This window comes from Neoarius graeffei, chromosome 14, assembly GCF_027579695.1.
Source record: "Neoarius graeffei isolate fNeoGra1 chromosome 14, fNeoGra1.pri, whole genome shotgun sequence".
Classification (NCBI taxonomy): Eukaryota; Metazoa; Chordata; class Actinopteri; order Siluriformes; family Ariidae; genus Neoarius; species Neoarius graeffei.
In genome coordinates, this window is record NC_083582.1 from 3903506 (window position 1) to 3910594 (window position 7089).

The window sequence follows — 7089 nt, forward strand, 5'->3', positions numbered from 1 at the left end:
TTCTCATTACTTTACTTTCCTGAAGGATTGATCCCAACTCCACATTCATCCCTCTGAAAACTATTTCCATTTCTGAATGGACAGATTCTATACGTTTAAAACATGCCTGAAAAATGTGTATCGACAGCCGCTTTCAGAGTCCATGATGCGTAATAGTCTTTAAATACACCTAATGGTGCACCTGAACACATCATCGGTGATGTAGCCTGGGTCCTCGGGTGTTTCATCATCAGACACCCTCACCCAGGCGACCCCACCACAGTTGATCAGGCCACGGTGTGTGTTCAGGTGGCATTCACTTGTCCCCATTTACCCTCTCTCTTTATCCAGAGCCATCTTGAGGCTTTCTCAGCTGCTTTGGTGATGTTCTTGATGGCTCTACTCCTTGCTCCTCCTGTGATGCCCGGTACACTGAGTGCTTTGTGGAGTGAGTAGCCCACAAATCCTCTGCAGCCTACTTCAATGGGCATACACCTTGCCTTCCAGCCCTGCTCTCGACAGTATGCCACCAGATGTTCATATTTGGTCTTCTTCCTTTCATGGGCCTCCCCCAGGCGGTCCTCTCATGGCACCATCAGCTCCATGATAATGATGTTCTTGGTGCTGTCTGAGACCAGAAGGATATCGCTATAATATTATGGAGTAAACAGGTTTCCTGTGTTTTCTTCAGTAAAGGGAAAAAAGTCAAAATCACACCTATGTTACAGATGTGGTAGAGAGACATCAGGGTAAAAAAAATATGTGAGAGTATATTACAGAATAATGAGTTCGTATAGTATACCGCGGATAACATCACAAATGTTTTGTGTTCCTTTTGCTCAACTGAATCAGTGTGTAATATCAATAATTATTCTCTCCACATTCCCTGGATCTGAGCAATCGTGTGCTCTGATTGGCTACTCTACTACTAGAATATCAGCTCATATACCATGAGTAGAGAAAAACAAAATGGCGGCGCGTGTTGCTGAACCAACCGAGGATGAAATAAAAACTCTACTCGAAAACAAAACCCCAAAAATACAAAAAAAAAGCAACAAAATATGGAATAAAAGTATTTGATGGTAAGAATGCATCTTTTTTTTAAGTTTTCAAGAATTATTATTATCGCATTTTTCACAAATCGCTCCTGTCATTTAGCCGGTTTCTTTACATTCTAAGCGGAAATGATTTTGTCGGACATTTTGTATAAAGTTTTTATTTATCGAATTTGCAAAAAATTGCTCTGTTTCTCAGAATCCAGTGAATGTGGATAGAATAAAACAGTTATTCCACTCAATCTCGTCGTACATGGATTATAGAGAACTCGGTGCTACGGTACGCGCCTCGTCGCTATCAGCTCATGTACGACTCGATTTCATGGAATAACTGTTACAGATTCACTGTGTCAATAAATAAGCATATAAATCAGAGTGTGTGAATAATTATTCCTATGCGGTGATGATCAGACACAGAAGCTACGATGGATTTCTGGCTCATGGTGGGCGGAGATAAAGTTAAACTTGTCCATCCAGCTGCCATCGTCACCATATAACCATAATTTTTACTGAACATGAGCTAACTTGCTCACAAACATGCAACTGACTTTGATTACAATGTGCATTACGAAGCTAATTAGACAGTTGGTTACACACTTTGCTCCATCTAGTCAAATAATTGATAGTACGTACAGAATTACTGGTGATGTCACATGATTTAATTGCATTTAATTTAAATAACTTGACAAATTACATTATCTATTGAGCTAGCTAGCTAACTGTTAGCAAACTGCTCCCAGAAACTTCGCAATGACATGTGGTTTGTGAAGTCGTCACAATCAGTGCGAGCTTCACATCAATATTTTTTTAAATAAAAAAAATATTAAAATGCACTATTTTTCTTAATATAGCTATTTTTTTAGAGATCATACAGATATTTAAACTTGACACATTATAATTTTTTCCACCCTATGTATTTAATCATATGTATTTAATATAATGCAATATAAATAATCTATGTGCTTATAATATACTGCATATGTGAATATATTTTCATGCATTTACAACCCCGATTCCAAAAAAGTTGGGACAAAGTACAAATTGTAAATAAAAATGGAATGCAATGATGTGGAAGTTTCAAAATTCCATATTTTATTCAGAATAGAACATAGATGACATATCAAATGTTTAAACTGAGAAAATGTATCATTTAAAGAGAAAAATTAGGTGATTTTAAATTTCATGACAACAACACATCTCAAAAAAGTTGGGACAAGGCCATGTTTCCCACTGTGAGACATCCCCTTTTCTCTTTACAACAGTCTGTAAACGTCTGGGGACTGAGGAGACAAGTTGCTCAAGTTTAGGGATAGGAATGTTAACCCATTCTTGTCTAATGTACAACCCCGATTCCAAAAAAGTTGGGACAAAGTACAAATTGTAAATAAAAACAGAATGCAATAATTTACAAATCTCAAAAACTGATATTGTATTCACAATAGAATATAGACAACATATCAAATGTCGAAAGTGAGACATTTTGAAATTTCATGCCAAATATTGGCTCATTTGAAATTTCATGAGAGCAACACATCTCAAAAAAGTTGGGACAGGGACAATAAGAGGCTGGAAAAGTTAAAGGTACAAAAAAGGAACAGCTGGAGGACCAAATTGCAACTCATTAGGTCAATTGGCAATAGGTCATTAACATGACTGGGTATAAAAAGAGCATCTTGGAGTGGCAGCAGCTCTCAGAAGTAAAGATGGGAAGAGGATCACCAATCCCCCTAATTCTGCGCCAACAAATAGTGGAGCAATATCAGAAAGGAGTTCGACAGTGTAAAATTGCAAAGAGTTTGAACATATCATCATCTACAGTGCATAATATCATCAAAAGATTCAGAGAATCTGGAAGAATCTCTGTGCGTAAGGGTCAAGGCCGGAAAACCATACTGGGTGCCCGTGATCTTCGGGCCCTTAGACGGCACTGCATCACATACAGGCATGCTTCTGTATTGGAAATCACAAAATGGGCTCAGGAATATTTCCAGAGAACATTATCTGTGAACACAATTCACCGTGCCATCCGCCATTGCCAGCTAAAACTCTATAGTTCAAAGAAGAAGCCGTATCTAAACACGATCCAGAAGCGCAGACGTCTTCTCTGGGCCAAGGCTCATTTAAAATGGACTGTGGCAAAGTGGAAAACTGTTCTGTGGTCAGACGAATCAAAATGTGAAGTTCTTTATGGAAATCAGGGATGCCGTGTCATTCGGACTAAAGAGGAGAAGGACGACCCAAGTTGTTATCAGCTCTCAGTTCAGAAGCCTGCATCTCTGATGGTATGGGGTTGCATTAGTGCGTGTGGCATGGGCAGCTTACACATCTGGAAAGACACCAGGTCTTAAAAAAGGTATATCCAGGTTCTAGAGCAACATATGCTCCCATCCAGACGACGTCTCTTTCAGGGAAGACCTTGCATTTTCCAACATGACAATGCCAAACCACATACTGCATCAATTACAGCATCATGGCTGCGTAGAAGAAGGGTCCGGGTACTGAACTGGCCAGCCTGCAGTCCAGATCTTTCACCCATAGAAAACATTTGGCGCATCATAAAACGGAAGATACGACAAAAAAGACCTAAGACAGTTGAGCAACTAGAATCCTACATTAGACAAGAATGGGTTAACATTCCTATCCCTAAACTTGAGCAACTTGTCTCCTCAGTCCCCAGATGTTTACAGACTGTTGTAAAGAGAAAAGGGGATGTCTCACAGTGGGAAACATGGCCTTGTCCCAACTTTTTTGAGATGTGTTGTTGTCATGAAATTTAAAATCACCTAATTTTTCTCTTTAAATGATACATTTTCTCAGTTTAAACATTTGATATGTCATCTATGTTCTATTCTGAATAAAATATGGAATTTTGAAACTTCCACATCATTGCATTCCATTTTTATTTACAATTTGTACTTTGTCCCAACTTTTTTGGAATCGGGGTTGTAGGATTCTAGTTGCTCAACTGTCTTAGGTCTTTTTTGTCGTATCTTCCGTTTTATGATGCGCCAAATGTTTTCTATGGGTGAAAGATCTGGACTGCAGGCTGGCCAGTTCAGTACCCGGACCCTTCTTCTACGCAGCCATGATGCTGTAATTGATGCAGTATGTGGTTTGGCATTGTCATGTTGGAAAATGCAAGGTCTTCCCTGAAAGAGACGTCGTCTGGATGGAAGCATATGTTGCTCTAGAACCTGGATATACCTTTCAGCATTGATGGTGTCTTTCCAGATGTGTAAGCTGCCCATGCCACACGCGCTAATGCAACCCTGTACCATCAGAGATGCAGGCTTCTGAACTGAGCGCTGATAACAACTTGGGTCGTCCTTCTCCTCTTTAGTCCGAATGACACGGCGTCCCTAATTTCCATAAAGAACTTCACATTTTGATTCGTCTGACCACAGAACAGTTTTCCACTTTGCCACAGTCCATTTTAAATGAGCCTTGGCCCAGAGAAGACGTCTGCGCTTCTGGATCATGTTTAAATACGGCTTCTTCTTTGAACTATAGAGTTTTAGCTGGCAACGGCGGATGGCACGGTGAATTGTGTTCACAGATAATGTTCTCTGGAAATATTCCTGAGCCCATTTTGTGATTTCCAATACAGAAGCATGCCTGTATGTGATGCAGTGCCGTCTAAGGGCCCGAAGATCACGGGCACCCAGTATGGTTTTCCGGCCTTGACCCTTACGCTCAGAGATTCTTCCAGATTCTCTGAATCTTTTGATGATATTATGCACTGTAGATGATGATGTGTTCAAACTCTTTGCAATTTTACACTGTCGAACTCCTTTCTGATATTGCTCCACTATTTGTCGGTGCAGAATTAGGGGGATTGGTGATCCTCTTCCCATCTTTACTTCTGAGAGCCGCTGCCACTCCAAGATGCTTTTTTTATACCCAGTCATGTTAATGACCTATTGCCAATTGACCTAATGAGTTGCAATTTGGTCCTTCAGCTGTTCCTTTTTTGTACCTTTAACTTTTCCAGCCTCTTATTGCCCCTGTCCCAACTTTTTTGAGATGTGTTGCTGTCATGAAATTTCAAATGAGCCAATATTTGGCATGAAATTTCAAAATGTCTCACTTTCGACATTTGATATGTTGTCTATGTTCTATTGTGAATACAATATCAGTTTTTGAGATTTGTAAATTATTGCATTCCATTTTTATTTACAATTTGTACTTTGTCCCAACTTTTTTGGAATCGGGGTTGTAACTATTTTACTATGAAGGACATTTTTACAGAATCATAACCAAATAAATATTTTTATATTGCAATATATATTCTTGGACATAAGTCAAAATTCATGCTTTATCTTTATTTCACGATTTTTGAAATATGTAGCTTTTCCATTATATTAGTATTATAACCACAAATCAGAAAACTTGGGATGGTATGGAAAATGCAAATACAAAAGAAAGCAGTGATTTCTAAATATTTCATGTTTTGTTGGTCAACTTCATTTCATTTGTTCCATTCCTGCGTTTCAGACCTGCAACACATTCCAAAAAAAGTTGGGACAGAGGAAATTTAGGATGAGTAATGAGGTACAACAATTAAATAACGATGTGATGTGAAACAGATGACCGTAATCATGATTTGGTACAAAATCAGTCTCCAGGAAAGGCCGAGTCTTTGAGGAGTAAAGATGGGCTGAGGATCTCCAGTTTATCAACAAATGTGTAAGAAAATGATTGAAATGTTTAAAAACAATGTTCCTCAAAGAAAGATAGGAAGGGATTTGGATATTTCACCCTCTACGGTGCAGAATGTCATTAAACCATTCAAGGAATCTGGAGGAATTTTGGTGTGTAAAGGGCTCAAGCCTAATCTGAACCCCCGTGATCTCCGATCCCTCACTGCATCAGGAACCATCATTCATCTACAGCTGATGGAACCGCATGAGCTCGGGATTACTTTGGAAAACCTTTATCAAACTACAATACGGAGTTACATCCACAAACACCAGTTAAAACTTTACTGTGTAAAAAGGAAGCTTTATGTTACAGTGGTGCTTGAAAGTTTGTGAACCCTTTAGAATTTTCTATATTTCTGCATAAATATGACCTAAAACATCATCAGATTTTCACACAAGTCCTAAAAGTAGATAAAGAGAACCCAGTTAAACAAATGAGACAAAAGTATTATACTTGGTCATTTATTTATTGAGGAAAATGATCCAATATTACATATCTGTGAGTGGCAAAAGTATGTGAACCTCTAGGATTAGCAGTTAATTTGAAGGTGAAATTAGAGTCAGGTGTTTTCAATCAATGGGATGACAATCAGGTGTGAGTGGGCACCCTGTTTTATTTAAAGAACAGGGATCTATCAAAGTCTGATCTTCACAACACGTTTGTGGAAGTGTATCATGGCATGAACAAAGGAGATTTCTGAGGACCTCAGAAAAAGCATTGTTGATGCTCATCAGGCTGGAAAAGGTTACGGAACCATCTCTAAAGAGTTTGGACTCCACCAATCCACAGTCAGACAGATTGTGTACAAATGGAGGAAATTCAAGACCATTGTTACCCTCCCTAGGAGTGGTCGACCAACAAAGATCACTCCAAGAGCAAGGCGTGTAATAGTCAGCGAGGTCACAAAGGACCCCAGGGTAACTTCTAAGCAACTGAAGGCCTCTCTCACATTGGCTAATGTTAAGGTTCATGAGTCCACCATCAGGAGAACACTGAACAACAATGGTGTGCATGGCAGGGTTGCAAGGAGAAAGCCACTGCTCTCCAAAAAGAACACTGTGGCTCATCTGCAGTTCGTTAAGGATCATGTGGACAAGCCAGAAGGCTACTGGAAAAATGTTTTGTGGATGGATGAGACCAAAATAGAACTTTTTGGTTTAAATGAGAAGCATTATGTTTGGAGAAAGGAAAACACTGCATTCCAGCATAAGAATCTTATCCCATCTGTGAAACATGGTGGTGGTAGTATCATGGTTTGGGCCTGTTTTGCTGCATCTGGGCCAGAACGGCTTGCCATCATTGATGGAACAATGAATTCTGAATTATGCCAGCGAATTCGAAAGGAGAATGTCAG